Source organism: Vipera berus (assembly GCF_964194415.1).
Source record: "Vipera berus genome assembly, chromosome: 2".
NCBI lineage: Eukaryota > Metazoa > Chordata > Lepidosauria > Squamata > Viperidae > Vipera > Vipera berus.
The window spans coordinates 152,161,012-152,182,830 of record NC_138203.1 but is presented as its reverse complement, the minus strand read 5'-3'; the positions used below and the strand labels follow the sequence as shown (position 1 = coordinate 152,182,830).

Sequence of the window (21,819 nt, the reverse complement as noted above, 5' to 3'; positions counted from 1 at the left end):
AAGTCAAGGTATTTTAAGATTTTACATAGGTTTATCCATTGTTGGTGTTTAAAATTCCACATCTGGCCTTAAAAGAAATGAGGGAGGGCTAAGCAAACTATCTAGTCTTTTAACTGTTTATTTCTTAAATTATTTTAACTGTTTATTTCTTAAATTAAAATTATTTTATAAGATTACTTTTTAAAAAAATGTCTGGGATAGGCTGCAACAAGTTAGTCAGTTTCCCATGTTCATGGATTGCAGACATGATTAGTTACTACCACATATACATTCTGCAAATAGAACAAGTTCATAAAAGAAGTTTGAGGTACCTGGAACACGTATTTGACCTTGAAGGAACATTCACTTCTGGTAGAAATCCCAATTTGCAGTTAAAATACAGTACTGCCCAAACCAAAATATCATAAAATAAACCAGCTTCTTTTATGTCTCTACGTATAATCCAGTTTCCAAATTATAGAGGCAAACAGCAATGTGAGATGTATCCTAGTCTGGAGGTCTACACTGACATTCTTACCTGAATTTATCCAAGCACGTTTGCTTATTCTGACTCTAGCCACTGACTTCAAAATCAAGTCCCACTAAAATTAACCTTTAAAATGCTAACTACTGTACAGGTAGAATTGTACAATACAGCTGAAAACATGTGAATTTTCTGGAAATAACTACCATTTTAAGTCAAAGATCTAGAACAGGGGTTTTCAATCAGTTGAATCCTAGATTGAACTGTGTTCCATAGAGCAGGGCTTTTCAACCAGTGGTACGGGTACCACCTGTGGTACATTGGCACCTGACAGGTGGTATGCGACCATCCTAGAAAAGTGGTAGTGGGGGAGGGGAATGAGCTGAACCGGTGGCAGCACTGCACAAGCCTGAGTGAGAGATGGCTGGAGCTGCAGGGCTGTCAGGGCTCAGCGGAAGTGCCAGGATCAGTGACCAAAACCTGCTGCAACCACCCAGCAGACGGGGGGAGGGGGGAAATAAAAACCAAACACCCCACCACCCCACTCCCACTGCCAACATTGCTCACAACAATGAAAACCTCAGACAGGAGGAAGAACGCCGCCAGGCAGGCAGGCAGGCGTCTTGCTCGGCTGTGGCTTGGGGGGGCACTTTTTTCAATGCCATTGTAACTTCGAACAGTCACTAAGCAAACTATTGTAAGTCGAGAACTACCTGTACTTCATCACTTTTTTCCTTTTTCTTGGTCATCACGTTTTTGACACCTTGCTAGGCTACTGGTGGTACTTGGATGTTGCCATATCCTAAAAGTGGTACAATGGGTGAAAAGGTTGAAAAGCCCTGATCTAGAAACTAAATCAACTGAACCTACAGATGGGGAAAAATCAGAACTCATTGGATTTATCCAACCTGATTTTCTTTTCCCCAAAGCATGTTATTAACAGCAAACTTTTCCATTCAAGAGACATAATAACATCAAGCAATAACGTAGCTCCATGCTGTTTTGTAGAATTCTTCAATGTCTTGGGTTTGATTTCAATAATGCCCTTTGAAGTGTATAGGAACAGGAAGGCAATGCCTGTCTCTAATTTTTGAAAGCAGTTCCCTATTCCCCCTGCACCTACAACATGACCTAGGAACAAATGCAGCTACCTTCAAAAGCTTCAGTGTGTTATCTTTGTGCCCCTAAATGCTCAGAATTATACTTTGGAATCCAACCCAAAGCATGCATAGCTCTGCACTTTTATTGTCATATTAATGCAGAGCAAATTAGATAAAAACCTAAACACTAATTCATTAAATGTGCAACTGGCTATTGGATAAACATGATGAAACTCCTTCTTTGCACTCCTTATTGAATTAAAACTACGTATACATGAAGCTTATATCTTCTGTCCACTTATTGTCCTAAAAATTAATTATGTGCCAGATACAACATCCTTATTCAAATCCCCTTGCAAGTGACAAATCTCAGAAGGCAGCTACTGGGTTTGTGTAACACATCAAACCAGAAATGAAAGATTTGCATTTTAACCTTACATGACCATAAATACATACAGTTGGTCTATGATTCAGTGTATCATCATGTGAACACAGAAAACTATAGGTAAGAATGACTTTCAAACGCAGTCAATACATTTACTTTTTTTCCCCAAAAAAAGAAATTGTCCCTCCTAGTCTGTGGAGAGAAAAGGGTGCATAATACTGACTTTTTCCTGAAACAAATAAGCAAAATCTCTCCACTTCCAAAGATAAAGGCTGATTATCAAGCCACCACCAGTTAAATGAAAACATGTCAAGGACTAAGGAAATCCCGTTTCAAGTCTACTTTCAACCTCGGGTCTTTATTGTAGCAATTACAAATCAAAGTTAACAGTCTCAGCCACTGGAGATTTAGGACCATCATTCTTTCAATGCAGTTCTTCTCTCAAAACTGCTATTATGGTGGTGGTGGGGAAATGGAGGAGGAAATACCATGCTATGTATGTCACCTCCTTCTCCTGGAGGAAAAACAGGATATAAATCTAACAAACAAACAGATACTAAAGCAGACATCACCTGCAGGACCCTAACCCCTGCGAACCTGCCACTCCGGCTGCAACAAACAATGGCTCCTCCATTCTCTGCTCATAGATTCTCTAATGAGCAAAATAAAAGGAAATCAGCAAACTAGGCTTCCATGCTGATTACAAATTACCTGGACTTGCACAGATAGTAGGATAACTAAGCACATATATATACGTATTTACATTCTATGTCAAGCAGCTCAGCCAGGATCCCCAAACAAGCCTGAAATTTAGGGCAACCCACAGCCTAAAGAAGGTTGCAAGACAGCCAATCATTATTGAGGGCTGAAGACCATAAGCAATAGACTTTCCCCCATCAACTCCAGAAAAACCACTGCACAACTTATTTACCAGCCAAATCTCCCTCCTGTGACTTTCATGCACACAAACTCCTCAGATAAGGTATGGCGGCAATCCTTTCAAGCTTCCAGGGCCTATGAGAGACGGGCAGCCAAACAGAGAGACTACTGAGGACAAGAGGTTTGACTGCATCTAGCAAAACCCCGACCCCTTAAAAAAGGCTGTGTGGAGATGGGGGAAGGGGATTACTTGTTTTCTCCACCCACCTTTGACAAGGCAATTCACTATTTCCTACGTCTTAGCTCCTGCTTTGTTCACACTGCTCTCAAGACGACAGCATAACCTGGTTTATATAACTGGTCCACTTACCCAGCCGGCTAAGGGGATCTAACCTACTTTCCAACAATCTTGGAGGTAATGATGACCAAGGTCACTATGCACAAATGTTGGGAGTACGGTAAATGCACAGATATACAGCAGAGTGTCTTGTTAGAAATACATGAACATTTGGAAGATGAGATATTATTAAGAGGTTAAGAGGTTGAATTGGGAAACTAAGATTCAAGACCCTCTTAAATCAGGGGTGTCAAACTGCCGGCTGGTGGGCCGCATGCATCGTGCGGAAGCCGTGCCCACCCCATTGCCGGCAATGGCAAAACCGTTCCGATACATTTCACGACCTCACGTGACATCACGAGTTTGACATGTCTGCACCAAATGATTTTGGGCCATTTCTCAATTTTAAAAAAAAAACCTCAACCATTGTGGGGGGAAAATCAGGATACTGCCATTTGTTTAGCGACCGTTCAGTTACATCCCAGAAAAAGTTACTTACAACTGGTACTTGCAATTAAAATGGTACGTGCATCAAAGCCTCCCTATGGACACATGGTCAAAATTCAGGCATGTATTTAAGGCAGCTGCAACGCCCATTTGCAACTTTTACAGCTGGCTTCTGACAAACAAAGTCAATGGGGGAAGCCAGATTCACTTAACAACTGCCCTAAATACATACCTGTTGTAACTCAAGGAGTATCTACATTAGGCTTGCATACTCCTTTGTAAATCATTTGGAATATAGGCTCAAATGAAGGCAGGAGCAGTGATGTTTTTGACCAGAATCATGCAGCTGCTTTAAAGAGTTGCAGGCAGGATATAGTACAATACAGAAGTGGCACTAATTACCCCTTTGACATCATCTTCTAAAACCTGTGTATCATAGCCATAATCACCAAGAGGTTCGTAAAACTCAGCAGCACTGTATTTTTCTTCACAAAAATGCAATCTATTGGTACAATCACCCTGGTTTTAATATTTGACAGGCTTTCAAGATTTAAAATAAAGTAACTAAACTAGTAGACCAGCGAAATGCTGTGGCTGTAGTATACTTAGATTTCAGTAAGGCATTTGATAAAGTAGACCACAACCTACTCCGTGGTAAGCTAGAAAAAGGTGGAATAGATAACATCACTACCAGATGGATCTGTAGCTGGCTGGCAAACTGTACTCAACGAGTAGTCCTCAACGGCACTACATCCACATGGAGAGAAGTAAACAGTAGGGTATCACAAGGCTCCGTCTTAGGCCCAGTACTCTTCAATATCTTCATCAATGACTTAGATGGGGGAATTGAAGGGGAACTCATCAAGTTTGCAGATGACACCAAACTGGCAGGAGTAGCCAACACCCCAGAAGACAAACTCAAGATCCAAAAAAATCTTGGCAATTAAGGAGAAACTTCCTGACAGTCACTTGTCTGAGATAGTATGGGTTCTCCTGCTTGAGCAGGGGGCTGGACTAGAAGGCCTCCAAGGTCCCTTCCAGATTCTATTCTATTCTTTTCATATTTGGAGGGAACTAAGATAGGAAAGATTGACAGAACATATTGACTAAGAGTCTGGGCTGTGAACCATCCAAAACACTGGCTGATAATGAAGGTTTCTTGGTTAGTTTTTCCTCTCTATGGAAAAAAAATGATCACCTTGCTTTATAATTTGCTTTTAAGATCACCAAGAAAATGTATTTCTATGTGATTCAAACATTATACAAAAGGTTAAAAGCAAACAAGTAAACATCAATTCAAAGCAATACCTGCAACTTAGAAGAAAGAGATAACTAACAGGAGAACAATTAAGAAAAGCTGAGATGTTTTTAAAAGGCATTGTATTTACACAGTAAATGCTTAAAAACATATGAACCCTTATTTTTCCTTTGCTGGCAGGTGAGGAAAGCGAAAACCATGATGAAAATGCTTTTCGGCAGTAATTGGCCTCAATCACAACAATGCAGCTGCATTGATCCATGACTCTCCTGTGAGCCCCCAAGTGTTCAGGAAGGACAACAATTCATGTGATGTGCAGGAGGTTGAAACCCAGTTCCATTCAAGCTTCTAAGAAAAGAGGTCCTCTGGAAATGAATGAGGTAGGCGAGAGCCTATAGGAAGATGTAGGACTGAGTTACACAACAAACCTCATTCTCAATCGCACACCACAATGCTCTGCACTAACAATGCCAGAGAAATTTTGTTAAAAATGGGTCAAGAAAAAACCCCTTCCCACAACATTTCCAGACTGGCATCGTATCTTTGAAGAGGAGTTTACAAAGTGCTAAAAGAATTTACAAAGTGCCTAAAGAATGTTTTCTTTTAGGTCCAAATTTGACCAGGTGCAAGAAACTCATAAAGCCTGGACACTGCTCACTTATGCAGTTCTTTACTTTCTACAGCAAAACTTTGATTTAATGAACTATTTGGGGCAGGGGGGAGGATATCCACTAAACCTGAATTTATCTTTTATATAATTTATATAATTTGTTTAATTACAGTTCATAATTTAATTTAATGTATTTAAATACATTAATTTAGGTAATTATATAAGTGACTAACTTAATCAAATGATATAAATAAATTGTAGCAACTACTTCGTTGCTTTGGGATGAAGTCCAAAGTAAAATTTTATCCATTGCTTCTGAAGTCCCCTGTACGGATCTTAGGACCTTTCATGAATATTTTCCATTAGCACAACAATTTTTTCTTTCTGCAAATCAAATTCTAAAATAAGGGATTAAATTCAAAATGTTTCTCTACTTATAAGATATACAAATGCACACACTCCTACACACAAAAGCAAGAAATCTATTTTATATGTACTAGGTAAAGGTAAAGGTAAAGGTTCCCCCGCACATGCGTGCTAGTCGTTTCCGACTCTAGGGGCCGGTGCTCATCTCCGTTTCAAAGCCGAAGAGCCAGCGCTTGTCCGAGGACGTCTCCGTGGTCATGTGGCCGGCATGACTAGACGCCAAAGGCGCACGGAACGCTGTTACCTTCCCACCGTAGCGGTCCCTATTTTTCTACTTGCATTTTTACGTGCTTTCGAACTGCTAGGTGGGCAGAAGCTGGGACGAGTAACAGGCGCTCACTCTGTTACGCGGCACTCGGGATTCGACCCGCCAAACTGCCGACCTTCTGATCGACAAGCTCAGCGTCCTAACCCACTGAGCCACCGCGTCCCTTTATATGTACTAATCATGTGAATTAATAATTAAATTAATAACACATTTTAGATGCTTTTAATTTTAAAATGTTATAGATATCAAATATCATGGTTGCAGCACAGAACCCTGTGAATTGCAATGATACCCAGAAAGTAAATTGAATCATATGAAGACACTCTAATAATATAGCTAATCCTCCTCATGCAGAATCCTCTCAAGACATGTCAAACTCGCAACGTCACGTGACGTTGCGCAACGTATCAGGACGGTTTTGCCATTGCTGGCAATGGGGTGGGCGTGCCTTCTGGATGATGCATCCGGCCAGCAGGCTGGCAGTTTGACATCCCTGCGTGAACTCCCTAAGTCAAATAGTTAACCTAATGACTTTGCATGTTGTCAATCACTGCCAAACACTTCCAGGGTGTATAAGATTGGATACTAAAACATTTATTCTGACATGGATACGGTCAGAATGAAAAAATATTTTTTCTAGTGCAAAAAAGATTGGTCCTTCTTCCTTCCAAATGCAGAGTAGAAACTCAATTCCATTTTTAAATGCAGGTTATTATATATCAAACATTTAGATGTGAGGTAATTCTACTTATCAGAATAGCTAGAAATTCTAGCAAATGCTCCTGTCAGTTCTGATTCAGCAGTCTTTTCAAATGTTGATGATTGTCTAAAAACCTAATGACAGTTAGTTGACTTATAATTACATGTACATAAGCATCACTTTAAGGTGCTGATACTTACCTTTAAAGCCCTACATGGCTTAGGCCCGGGATACTTGCAGGACCATCTACTGCCGGGAACGACTTCCCATTGCCCAGTGCGCTCACACAGAGAAGGCCTCCTCAGGGTACCATCGGCTAGACAATGTCGGCTGGTGACCCCCAGGGGGAGGGCCTTCTCAGTGGGAGCGCCAGCCCTATGGAACCAGCTCCCCCCTGAGCTTTGGATGGCCCAAGATCTCCAGTCCTTTCGCCGCGGCCTCAAAACACTCCTTTTCTACCTGGCTGACCTGGACTGACAGGGATTTTAATTATGTTTTTAATTTTTAACTGTAATTTTTAACTTATTTTAATTTTAATTTTTATTTATTCTACAGGGGCCTTTAATTTTAATTTTTATTTTAAATTCTGTATTTATTGTATGTTATTGTTGTTAGCCGCCCTGAGTCCTTCGGGAGATAGGGCGGCATATAAGTCCCAATAATAAATAAATAAATAAATAAAATAAACTTAACCCTTTTTATAATATATTCTACAACATTCTTGTGATACTGAATTTTTTAAAAAACAATCAGATCTTAAAATAAATTGATTCAAATTTATCTACTAATAGTCTCCTAATCCCATGGACATTTAAACTACCAACATTTTGGTTTCTCTCACAGATTGTCATTTCAGGGTAAAAAGTGTACTTGGAAACCATGAATCAATTAGTCTGACCTAACCTCTTTTAATGATTGAAAATCTGATAAACATTACAAAGCTGATTGGCCAGCACAAACTGTGCTATGGCTTTCAAACATGCAATTTTTTCTGTATTCATGCTGTGTAAGGAATCAAGCAAGCAGAGCATGCTGTAGAGTTGTCTGCTAACATTCTAAAAAGATAGCTGCATTAATCTCTATTTTTAATGAAAAAAAGGAGGTCTGTGGATCTAGCTTTTCTGGGCTAGATTATACTTCCTAAGAAAGCTTGAATTACATGTGAATATGTGATACATGCATATTTTTCAGGGTGTGAAAAGCATATGCAGAGACATTTGGGGAGGTTGCAATACAGGATACAGTACTGTAATAACATAATGGTGATTTAGATGTATTTTTATTTATGACTGATACATATTTAACCCTATTGAAGATACCGGGAGTATGGAAAGAATCAAATCTCTCGATGAGTTTTACTTTAGCTCTTTCGTGTTGGAGCCTTTGTTCTAAAATTGCCACCAGAAGGTCAATGACAAAAAAAACAACCTGGGAGGGAGTTATATCTCACCAACTCTTTCTTAATATTGTCGTATTTCCTTGCAGTCTATTAAAAAAAGACACAAAACTATAAATATGTCCGCTAAACAATTCAATGTGGTGGAGCCTTGGTGGAGCAGTGGGCTAATGCCTCCTTAAGTAACACCAGCTGCCTGCAATTAGTGCAGGTTCGCATCCCACCAGGCTCAAGGTTGACTCAGCCTTCCATCCTTCCGAGGTAGGTAAAATGAGGACCCAGATTGTTGGGGGCAATTAAGCTGACTTTGTAATAATGCCGCTTGGGGGCCCCCTGAAAGCCCTAATAGGCAGGCATATACATAGAATGAAGGCTACTGCTAAGCTTGTAAGCCGCCCTGAGTCTTCGGAGAAGGGCGGGATATAAATGGGATTAAAATAAATAAATAAAATAAAAAAAATAAAAATATGCCATAATTTACCAGAATAAAAAGTACCGTCCTGTAAAAACCTGTTCATATACGAGTTGAAACAAAATAATTAGGAGCTGGTATGCAGTAGTGTCAACTTCCATCATCATTGTTGAGATCATATCTTTGTCTACATGACTGTATTTTACCTGTGTTCATTTCATTACATATCTTGAGTTTGACTCCCCCCCCCATGTTAATATTTTATTTCTGTGACTGAATACTTCTGAACATAAACTTTTCTGCCTTTTATGATAGGGGAATGGAGGATGACCTAAACTTATTACTCCCTGCAATAGAAGGTTCTCAGCAGTTCACAGTAAAAACAACCACAGTAAAAATTTGAAAGTACATATTTATAATATATGAATACTATAGTATAGTCAGCCTAAGTGTCATGAATCACTCCATGGCTTTTAGAGCAGCCCTGTTTTCAATATTTACAACAAGGACAAACTATGGCAACTTTCATTCATGTGAGAAGCTGTTTCAAAGTAAAAGTGCTGCCATAAAATAGCTCCCTGTGGAACATCTTGGTTCATAGATATAGAGCAATTAAATAACATATTGTTTATGATAATTAACCATTATCTATTATTTCTTGTTAAACACATGAACCCAGACATTATGCTGTTTGCTAAATATTGAGAATGTATTTGGAAAAACCCTAACCCTAACCCCAACCCCAACCTCAACCCAAATCCCACCTCATTCCTAACCCTATAAAAACTAATAAAATTTATACAATACATAAATTCCCTATACCATGTCAGCAGTTTGTCTCAGACTCACAAATTCAGCAGGTCAATTCTAGTTGGAGAAGGTGGTCCTGAAGATACTTTGATACCAAGTTATATAGAGATTCATGACTAATGTCATGGTTCCAACAAAGACAATTAAAACAGAACTCTGAGGTTTGCAAATTCCTCAAAGAAGATGTTTATTCTTACAATGTATCGGCACTTCAAAAGTGAAACCAAGACTAAAGAGATACATAACAATTCCCCAATACAAAGTTAGAAAACCCAGCCCCGATTCTATGCAAATAACTACGTTTCTCCATACAGCTTGTTGGCAGGCTTTTCATGGCACGCCCAGCCAGCAGTCCCGGGAGGAGAGTATAATCTTGGTCGGGGTAGGCAACCTCGGCTCTTTTATGACTCATGGACCAACTCCCAGAATTCCTGTCAGCATAGCTGACTCAGGAATTCTGGGAGTTGAAGTCCATGAGTCATAAAAGAGCCGAGGTGGCCTACCCCTGACCTTGGTTCTCACCAGAGAAAGCCCCAGAGAATGAGAAAGTTTATTTTGACTAGCGAAACACCTGCAACCCCCCTCCCTCCGTGCTGAGTGTGTCAACTAAACATGAGAAAGGAAAATGGCCACAGCCATGCTCATTCAAAGTTGACAACTAGCAGCTTGAATTGCACTTGGAAGCTATATGGAAGCCAGTGCAGAGCTCAGAGCACAGTTTTAATCTGTTCATGGTTTCAAGTGCCAGCTAATAAATAGGACATCATATTCTGGACTACTGAAGCTTCCAAGTAGTCTCCATGGGCAGTCCTATGTACAGCGCACTGCAGTAATCCAACCTTGTGGTGATGAGGACATGAGTTCCAATATTGTGAGGTGTTTCCACTCTAGGGCACATCCTTGTTAAGCCCTGTAACCCTATTCAAAACCTGAAAAAGACTATTCTAGCCACCCAACTATAAGCCCTGAGGGATTCCAAAATTATGGATCTCTTTTTGGGGATACCATTATTCCCTACAGAGAGAACAACAGCGCTATTAGACACTGCAATGAACAAATAACAGTTCTATCTTGCTAAAATTCAGTTTCAGCTTCTTTTATTACATTCACACCCCATCACCTCTAACTACACAATAGGTTTTTGGCTAAATTATTGGTCTTTCCCCTTCCATCAAATGTATGTTTGCTCAAATGACTGTCCTGAAGTTTTAGAAATCAGATACCCCCTCTGCCTTGGGTTCCATTCTTAGAGAAGTTACTTTTCTTTCAACTTCAGGAAATGGATATTGTGGATCAGGCAACTGCAGCACAAACCTCTGAGCAACAAATGACACTTCCACCCCCAAGAGCCTACAACAGACATGTCAAACACAAGGCCCGGGGGCTGGATCCAGCCCGCAAAGTGGTTTCATGTGGCCCGCGAAGCCATCCTGGAAACAGTGAGGGAACGGCCCCCACTGCCTTGGCCCTGGCCCAGAGACCCTCCTGCCAGAGACCCTCAGATCTGTCCCACTCCTGCCCAGGCCCCCATAGGCACCCTTGATGCGAACGATGTAGAGCTGGCCACGCCCACCCAGTAGGCCATACGCACTCTAGCCACGCCCACCCAGTAGGCCACGCCCACCCACCCGGCCACTTGAGGGCAACCGCAATGCTGATGCGGTCCTCAATGAAATTGAGTTTGACAATTTGACATATCTCAAAGTTCTTCATGGTTTTTTTTGTACTTAATCAGCAAATGTCAAGCATTAATCCTACAATTCACCAGTTTCACCCTCAGACTGCCACTTGGTTGCTTTTTCCCTGCCTTGCTATATTCCTTGAAAATAATTAAGTTGAAAGTATTTTATTAAATATTTTATGTTAGTAATATAATTACTACTTGACCTAATAGCACTATATAACAGTAGCAAACAGTGGTAATACTGTATTTAAAATATGAAAAAGATTTAACATGCCTTTACTTAAACTATTGATATCCACTTCACCCTTAGGACCAAGGACTAGAATGCAGCCGTGCAGCGACCCCAAAAGATAAATTGACTCCAAACAACCTTCCATCTTTTATTGACCACCTATTGGCCCCCATTTATTGATCCCTCTTTGACCTCCAGCCATTTGACAGTTGAGAGTCAATACTGACCACTTTGAGGAACCCCGCAATAGTTTAATGGATTGCAGATGATGGATTAAGCCCCTGATTTTCTTGTGTTTGCTTTTATTATTGTTGTGACTTGCCCATACTGTTGTTTTTCTTACGAGATTGCTGGCCACATAAATCTTATAAACAAATTGACAAACCAATAGCAGTTCAGATTAGGAATTGTAGGAGTTGTAATCCAGATATCTGAATGGCACTGGTCAGGGGGGAAAAACTATAATTGTTTATAAACACTAATTTATTTATAAACATTACTACAATAAAATTCCCCTCTCTCACTTCAATACTATAGTTCTACACCAGAAGCTGAGAAGATGGAAGAAATGGTAATTGGCTCCCATGTAACACAATGACTAACATCAAAGCTAATCCTGTGGGTGACAGGGACAGGCATCTGAAGTTGCAGGGATAGGAATGATTGATGGGTGGGAGGCACCCAACACTTCTTAAAAGTACTTGGAAATAAGAATTGAAGGTTTCCAAATAGTAAAGGATTACAACTCACTCTATTGGTTCAGCCAAGTTTTAACAACCTCACTGCAATGTGTTTCTATGGGGCCCACCCTAAACTCGGCACTTCGTAGAGCCGGGTAAAAATCAGCTATCCTCCTCGTAACCATTTCCACACAGATTATTCAGCAATCACTCAATTTACTCAACCCGCACCCTCTCACAAAAAGCCAGTTTTTCTAAGCCACGTGTGGCTCACCCTGCTCACATGGCCCAGGCGGGGTTCTAGAGTCCCCAAAACTGTTCACAAAAGAATCATGCGATGGAAGTACCCAATCCGCTTCCTGCCGCGCGCACAAATTGAGGGTTTCCCCTCCCCCCACCACTGCCGCCGAGGCGAGCTCAGGTAGAAGGCGCGGATCTGACCCAAAACAGCTGGCAGACCCACTTGAGCAGCTGAGAACAGCCGGCAACGCAGCCGGGCCAGAGCAGAGGCAAAGGCGGACGCTGGCCTGCGATCACGCGCACCTCCTGTCACGAAAAGGAGGGAAAGGGTGGATACAAGCCGGCTCACACGGCCCCTGCAGGTGTCGAGCCCTGAAAACAACGCATTGAGGCTTAATACCATGAGAGCACATGCAGCGTTGAGGAACTGGAGCACAGTCTCGCTTTAAGAAAAACATCCGCCCCGCCCTAACTAAATGTCAGTGTTGTAGACTGCTGCCGCCTTCTCAATGCAAGAATCCAAATTAAAGCATCGTCTCAGACAGATGGCTGTGTTGCAGCAGGGGGGAGCACCTCGTGGATCGGGCTAATCTCAAAACGCTAACCAAAGTTGCAGGGATGGCAAGTTCATGGGATAGAGACCATCAAGAAACACCAAGGCTCTTGGAAGCTAGAAAAACACCGGAGGAGAGAGCAGCAAACTATTGTCATCTTGTTGACAAGAAAATGCAACGTTTAGATCCATTCAGTCATCAGGCTCAAGTTCCACCCAGGTTCTTACTGCTGTGGCAAATGGCTATGCAGCCTTTGTCTGAAAACATAAAGTGAAGGAAGGAGTGCTTGTGTGCTCCTTGATAATGGTGCCATTGATGAACCGCTATTACCGGTACTGTTTGAATGTTAGGAACAGATTTCTAGCTGGCTTCTTGTAACTTAAAAGATGATTATCTCGTGTCCTGGAAGGATAGTGAACAAGTCAGGGCCTCTATAATATTCTTCCGTGTCCTGTACTTAGAGGCTGGGTTCATACAACACGCCACTGGGTTTTATAGTCTGGTCTATGGATCAGTACAGACAACGAAGCAAACCAAAATGAACCAATCTAAATTGTTGTTGTTAGCTGCGAAGTCGTGTCCGACCCATCGCGACCCTATGGACAACATTCCTCCAGGCCTTCCTGTCCTCTACCATCTTCTGGAGTCCATTTAAGCTCACGCCTACTGCTTCAGTGACTCCATCCAGCCACCTCATTCTCTGTCGTCCCCTTCTTCTATTGCCCTCGATCTTTCCCAGCATTAGGCTCTTCTCCAGTGAGTCCTTCCTTCTCATTAGGTGGCCAAAGTACTTGAGTTTTAGCTTCAGGATCTGGCCTTCTAAAGAGCAGTCAGGATTGATCTCCTCTAGGACTGACCGGTTTGATCGCCTTGCGGTCCAAGGGACTCGCAGGAGTCTTCTCCAGCACCACAGTTCAAAGGCCTCAATTCTTTGGCGCTCAGCCTTTCTTATGGTCCAACTTTCACTGCCATACGTTGCAACTGGGAAGACCATAGCCTTGACTATACGCACTTTTGTTGACAGGGTGATGTCTCTGCTTTTTAGTGTGCTGTCTAGATTTGCCATGGCTTTCCTCCCCAGGAGCAAGCGTCTTTTAATTTCTTGGCTACAGTCCCCATCTGCAGTGATCTTGGAGCCCAGGAAAATAAAATCTGTCACTACCTCCATTTCTTCCCCATCTATTTGCCAGGAATTGAGAGGGCCAGATGCCATGATCTTGGTTTTCTTAATGTTAAGTTTCAACCCAAGTTTTGCACTTTCCTTCTTCACCTGCAACAAGAGGCTCTTTAGTTCTTCTTCACTTTCTGCCATTAGAGTGGTATCATCTGCGTATCTTAGGTTATTGATATTTCTTCCGGCAATCTTAATTCCAACTTTTGATTCATCTAGCCCTGCCTTTCTCATGATGTGCTCTGCATATAAGTTAAATAGGCAGGGCGACAGTATACAGCCTTGCCGGACTCCTTTCCCAATTTTGAACCAATCAGTGGTTCCGTGTCCAGTTCTCACTGTTGCTTCTTGACCCGCATATAGGTTTCTCAAGAGACAAATAAGATGGTCTGGTACTCCCATCTCTTTAAGAACTTGCCACAGTTTGTTATGATCCACACAATCAAAGGCTTTAGCATAGTCAATGAAGCAGAAGTAGATGTTTTTCTGGAACTCCCTAGCTTTCTCCATGATCCAGCGTATGTTGGCAATTTGATCTCTAGTTCCTCTGCCTCTTCGAAATCCTGCCTGCACTTCTGGTAGTTCTCGATCCACATACTGCTGAAGTCTAGCTTGTAGGATTTTAAGCATGACTTTACTAGCATGAGAAATGAGTGCAATGGTGCGATAGTTTGAACATTCTTTGGCACTGCCTTTCTTTGGAATTGGAATGTAAACTGATCTTTTCCAATCCTGTGGCCATTGTTGAGTTTTCCAAATTTGCTGGCAAATTGAGTGTAGCACTTTTACTGCATTGTCTTTTAAGATTTTGAATAGCTCAGCTGGAATACTGTCACTTCCACTAGCTTTGTTGTTGCTCAGCTTTTCTAAGGCCCACTTCACTTCACATTCTAGGATGTCTGGCTCGAGGTCAGTGACCACCTCATTGTGATTATCAGGGACGTTAAGCTCATTCTTGTATAGTTCTTCTGTGTAATTTTGCCACCTCTTCTTAATCTCTTCTGCCTCTGTTAGATCCCTGCCATTTTGGTCCTTTATCATGCCCATTTTTGCATTAAACGTTCCCTTCATTTCTCCAATTTTCTTGAAAAGATCTCTGGTCCTCCCTATTCTATTATTTTCTTCTATTTCTTTGCACTGTTCATTTAAGAAGGCATTCTTATCTCTTCTAGCTATTCTCTGGAATTCTGCATTCAATTGGGTGTATCTTTCTTTTTCTCCCTTGCCTTTCGCTTCCCTCCTTTCCTCAGCTATTTGCAAAGCTTCCTCAGACAGCCATTTTGCTTTCTTGCATTTCTTTTTCTTTGGGATGGTTTTGGTTGCTACCTGTTGTACAATGTCGCGAACCTCTGTCCATAGTTCTTCAGGCACTCTGTCTATCAGATCTAATTCCTTAAATCTATTTGTCACCTCTACTGTATATTCAACAGGGATATGATTTAATTCATACCTGAGTGGCCTAGTGCTTTTCCCTACTTTCTTCAGTTTAAGCCTAAACTTTGCAAGGAGAAGCTCATGGTCTGAGCCACAGTCAGCTCCTGGTCTTGTTTTTACTGACTGTATAGAGCTTCTCCATCTTTGGCTGCAGAGCATATAGTCAATCTGATTTCTGTGTTGACCATCTGGTGATGTCCATGTGTAGAGCCGTCTCTTGGGTTGTTGGAAAAGAGTGTTTGCTATGACCATTGTATTCTCTTGACAGAATTCTATCAGCCTGTGCCCTGCTTCATTTTGCACTCCAAGGCCAAACTTGCCTGTTATTCCAGTTATCTTTTGGCTTCCTACTTTAGCATTCCAATCCCCCATGATGATAAGAACATCATTTTTTGGTGTTAGTTCTATAAGGTGCTGTAGTGCTTCATAGAACTGGTCAATTTCATCCTCTTCAGCACTGGTGGTTGGGGCATAGACCTGGACTACTGTGATATTGAATGGTTTGCCTTGGATTCGAACTGAGATCATTCTGTCATTTTGAGGATTGTATCCCAGTATTGCTTTTCCTACTCTTTTATTGACTATGAAGGCTACTCCATTTCTTCTGAAGGATTCTTGCCCACAGTAGTATACCTGATGGTCATCTGAATTAAATTCACCCATTCCTGTCCATTTTAGTTCGCTGATACCTAAGATGTCAATGTTCAGTCTTGTCATCTCTTGTTTGACCACGTCCAGTTTTCCTTGATTCATGGATCTTACATTCCAGGTTCCTATGGAGAAAAAATCTTTACAGCATCGGACTTTCCTTTCACCACCAGACATATCCACAGCTGAGCGTCCTTTCGGCTTTGGCCCAGTCGCTTCATTCTTTCTGGCGCTACTAGTACTAGCCCTCTGCTCTTCCCCAGTAGCATATTGGACACCTTCCGACCTGAGGGGCTCATCTTCCAGCGTCATATCGTTTTGCCTTTTGGTACTGTCCATAGGGTTTTCATGGCAAAGATACTGGAGTGGTTTGCCATTTCCTTCTCCAGTGGATCACGTTTTGTCAGAACTCTCTGCTATGACCTGTCCGTCTTGGGTGGCCCTGCACGGCATAGCTCATAGCTTCATTGAATTACGCAAGCCCCTTCGCCACGACAAGGCAGTAATCCATGAAGGGGAATCTAAATTATGAAACCCTAATTATGGGGAGATGGGTACATAGAGTTATTATTACACTTTCTTCCAAACTTTCAACACTTTCCTCTATATTGAAAATGACAATTTCAATTGAAACTATTTGTGCTGTTGGTCTCATGGAATACAAAGGCTTATGAATGCCCGGGAGTAGGATATAACTTCATAAATATTTCCAGTGTTATAAATAATCAGGTCTGACTCTAAAGAATAAAATGCAAATTGAAATATATATCTAGATTGCCAATGTGAAACTGCAATAGGTAACATTATTTGAAAACATACTGGAATCTTATTTCCTTCAATAATGTACCACTGAAATACATTTAGCTGATAAGCTATTAACTATTGTTACCAACTGCACATTTGTTAAAAACAAAATATGTTTTGGCATTTCTTGGTAACTTTTTCCTAGATAGCATACTTAACATGCAATTCCAGTTATAGACTCTAGCCAACATTTTCAGGGTGGATTAAACGAGAGAAACGGGTAGCACTACAAGCAACAGTTCATTCAATAGCAGAAACATGCTATCCTTTACCTCAGAATCACCTTGAATATAGTACCCAATTGAATGGGAAACCTAATTTCCTATACTGAATCTATCTACTATTGCTATTATTGCTGTTATGTTTATTACTATTAAACATATATCTTCCTGGACTCTGCAAGAGAAAATACCCCACTGAGAAACTGTAGAATCAAAACACAGAAAGTGGGGCTTTGGATCTTAAAACAGTCATCGCTGTGTCCCTCGAACTTAACAAGCAGAGTGGCAGCCAATGAAAAGCCACAGGAGCTAAAGCAAAGAAGCAGAAGGTTCCCTCTTCCAGGGTAATGTGTAACTCGGATAAGGGTGGAATTCCACCTTTCCATTACTCTGACATTTGAACTGCTTTGTCACATGAAGGAGCACCAGCAGCATTGGAAAGGTCTCATCCTATACCAGGGGTAGGCAACCTCGGCTGTTTTATGACTCATGGACTTCAACTCCCAGAATTCCTGAGTCAGCTGACTCAGGAATTCTGGGAGTTGAAGTCCATGAGTCCATGAGTCCATGAGTCATAAAAGAGCCGAGGTTGCCTACCCCTGTCCTATACTTTCAGCAGTAGGACATATGCATTGTATAAAGGGTGCAATTTTGCCCCTCATGGGGCTACTTGAATCCCTTCACTTTTGAGTTTAAGCAACCTACCTGGATGTGATTTATTGCTGCAAGTGACAGAGATGAATACAATCACTCTATGTTCGTGTAGGGTAATACAATGAACCATGGTTGACTCAATTACCCGGAATTGTCAAGCCTAACTATACAGGGTAGTCCTTGAGTTACGACCACAATTGAGCCCAAAATGTATGTTGCTAAGTGAAACATTGAAGTGAGTTTTGCCCCATTTTACAACCTTTCTTGCTACAGTTGTTAAGTGAATCACTGCAGTTTTTAGTAACATGGTTGTTAAGTGAATCTGGCTACCCCATTGGCTTTGCTTGTCAGAAGGTTGAAAAAAGGGATCACAGGACTCTAGGACACTGCAACCATCATAAATATGAACCAGTTGCAAAGCATCCAAATTTTGATCATGTGACCAAGGGGACGCTACAACAGACCTAAGTGTGAAAATCGGTCACAAGTCACTTTTTTCAGTGCCACTGTACCTTTGAACGGTCACTAAATGAACTGTTGTAACTCAAGGACTACCTGTGCTTGCTGGGTTCACACAACACCTTGAACTATAAACCCATTTAAGTACAGCACATTCTGTAAACTCAGCCAGAGGGTCCACTATCATCCTACTGGAACAACATTTAATATTTTTCAGCAATACAGATCCAACTCTTAATTGATCTAAGTCAGAAGTAGGAACCCACTAGATACTTTTTCTACAGATATCTTCAGCTTTCCCTTAATGGCCCAAATCCATCTGATTCGACCTCAGAGAATTCTGTGGCTGAATTTGCACACTCTAGCTTACCTAGAGCTACCCCACGGTTTACTCTATCCAGTTTCTCAGACCTTTAACTAGAACTGGGTGCCAGCAGATGTAACAGATGCTTGGCTAACAGGCAGTCCTGTATGATTTGCAACACAGCCAAGAAGATTTACAGTACTTCCAAATACTCTGTAAACCTGGACGCAGTGAACTCTCTCCTCCCCGGCTGCCTTTTGAAGGAAAAAAAAAGTCCAGTTGCTTTTTGAAGAAAGCACCTTTGAGACAAAGTATGACCTGGATAAACTGAGAATCTCCATAGCCCGTTCTCCCCAGTAAATATAATGCGGGTGCCATAGCTCTTGTCATCAAATTAACTAACCAAACCTTAAACCTATTTTAGGCTTATCAATATACCGTAACTTAGTCTTTTTAGGCAATGATTCCAAACCTATTAAAACAGAATTTAAGCGCCAAAGAATTAACATTCGTTCCCTAATAAATGGCTGCTGAATGGGACGTATATCGTTCAGGAGGGAGAAGCCCCTTTAGGACTTTCTCTCCAATAATCCCTGCCCTCACGCCCGTGCACAGATATACCCAATTTACCAAGCTCTCCATTTGTGCTTTTAGCTCCTGCTTTCGCTGCAGCGGAAGAAGCAACCCGATCCCGACGTCCTCCCGTCTTCTACTGCGATTCCCGCCACCAAAACTTGAAATGGCGCTCAATGAGCTTTAGCTCTTTAAAGGGTCAATGCCGACAAAGCAGCAGACTTAGAAGTTGCTCATTGCTGAGACAAGTCCATCGAAACAATCGCCTTCCTTGCCCGGGAAGATCGTTAATAGGCTTGCGGATGCCCCCGACTGACTGTGCTGCACCCCAAACCTTGCTGAATAAATCACGATTCGCAATGGTCACGCAGCACATTAAACCTTTGTTTATAAAGCAGAATAACTGCATTCATTCGAAGCGCTGAAATCACAAAGCCGAATTGCGGTACGGAGTGTTTATTAGGCTCAAGCTACAAGGCATTCCAAGAACCCAGGGATTTGAATTAATTCCGTTATGTTTGTTTGCCCATCCGATTCATTCTTTTTGGGGTTTAATTGGCCCACGACGCGGCAGTTTTTAGCTGCAATCCCTGACGCCCTTAAGAATACGGCAAAATGACTGCCATATTGCTAATGGAATTTTTTGACCCCACTTTTCCACTGTGGCTATGGCATCGCCCTTTTAAGCGAAAGCTACCCTCACCAGCTCAGTGGGTGGAGCAAACTGAGACCGGGAAGTTCATATACATACAGTATTCCAAGCAACGAAGTCCCCATGCGCTGGTCGTTCTTGCACTACAATGCTTGCTTATTTTGCATACTGTATTACAATACCTGCTTATTTTCTACACTAGCAAACTATCAAGTCAGTCACCGGGTTTTTAAGCCGGTTGACCCGAGACACTTAACACCCATCAAATCCACGTCATAGTGCAAAGCAGCAGAGAGACTTGCTTGGACCAGGGCTAGACTGAATAGAACAGTATTTGATTATGGCAGGAAGATGTAAGAATCAGAAGCGCTGGGAAAACCCTTGCGCTGAGTTTACTAACCGAGAAGCCTTCTGGTTTCCTAAGGCAGAAGTACAGTTCCCTTTAATCACGTTTAGCGGGCGGTACCGCAGCGAGGCCCCCAGATCAGAGAGGACTGCTGGGAGACGGCAGGTCATTGGCTTTTTTGTGGCTGAATAGAAATGATCTTTCGGAGTCAGAAAAAGCGGTGCAACAACAAAGGGTGAATAAGGAGGGCAGGGAAGCTGGTGCTGGCTGGAAAGGAGGCCTGTAAATTCCTATGTTCATATTCCTATGTTCTATGTTCTATTTTTGAGGGGGGGAAATTCTGTTACAATACTTGCAAGGAAAAGGAAGTTTTTTTAAAAAAGAAAATACGCTTCCGGTTTTTTAATTAATTAATTAATTAATTAATGGGACTTATATGCCGCCCTATCTCCCGAAGGACTCAGGGTGGCTAACAACAAAAAACACAATAATGCAAATGTTAAAAAAAAGATTAAACTAACAAGCCCCAGTGATAAAATATTAAAAACATTTTTTAAAAAAACTATCGTCAGCCTGATGGAAAAGAAATGTTTTGAGGTCGCGACGAAAGGACCCGAGATCCGGGGCCATCCAGAGCTCAAGGGGAAGCTGATTCCACAGGGCAGGCGCTCCCACAGAGAAGGCCCTCCCCTTGGGGGTCGCCAGCAGACGTTAGCCGATGGCATCCTGAGGAGGCCCTCCCTGTGTGAGCTCACTGGGCGATGGGAAGTCGTCCCCGGTAGCAGACGGTCCTGCAAATATCCCGGGCCTAAGCAAATATTCCGGTTGCACATGGCTCCGCGTTATGTGGTCCCTTTGCGCTGAGTGAGTTTGCTGTGTATTCAGTTCAGAAGCTCTACATACCGGTTGATAAGATCAACAGGTGATTTGTGTTTTGTTTTTTTTTCTTTATAGGAGTTGGTGTAATATTGACCGATCTTCTAATAAAATCATGGCATTCTGACATTTCTTTTGTTATTCCTTTCATTTATTAAATTTATGCCCCATCTTCCTTCCAGAAACTCAAGGCATCTTATACTATATAGTATCTTATTCTGCAACAACAAACCAGTCAGATAGATTGGGCTGACAGTGTCCTGAAATTATAACTTTGTTTTTTCTAGATGTTCGCAGATCTGTTTTTTGATTACCTTTTCCAGTATTTTCCCAGGTATTGATGTTAGGCTGATTGGTCTGTAGTTTCCTGGGTCTGTTTTTTCCCCCCTCCTTTTTTGAAGATGTGAACCACATCAGCTCTTTTCCAATCCTCTGGTCGTTTCCCAGTGCTCCAGGATTTTTGAAAGATATGGTACAGTGGTTCTGAGATGACATCTGCTAGCTCCTTTAGAACTCTGGCATGTAATCCGTCAGGTTTTATATTCTTATTTTTATTTTAACTTTTATTTCTAGTCTGTCTTTTTCAGTTATGTTTTTGGTAGATTGGGCTATTTCTTTTTGCGTGAAGACAGATGCAAAGAATGAGTTAAGCAACTCTGCTTTCTCTCTGCTGCCTGTTACTTCCTTGCCATCTTCTCTCTTGTGGACCAACCGTTTCCTTGATTTTTTTTTCTTGTTATTTATATGTTGAAAGAAACAATTTTTTATTATTTTTGACATTTGTTGAAAGTCTTTG

The 21,819-nt window shown here is 41.6% G+C and overlaps 1 protein-coding gene across 1 annotated transcript in view; it reads right to left on the bottom strand.

The window, feature by feature from the left end:
• TIMELESS (timeless circadian regulator) overlaps nt 1-19,251 on the bottom strand; it is a 63,755-nt gene extending 44,504 nt beyond the window's left edge. The window contains exon 1 of the mRNA XM_081321425.1: nt 19,207-19,251. The gene's annotated coding sequence lies outside the window, so the exon portion shown is untranslated. The remainder of the gene's footprint in view (nt 1-19,206) is intronic.
• Between the last annotated feature and the right edge of the window lie 2,568 nt (nt 19,252-21,819).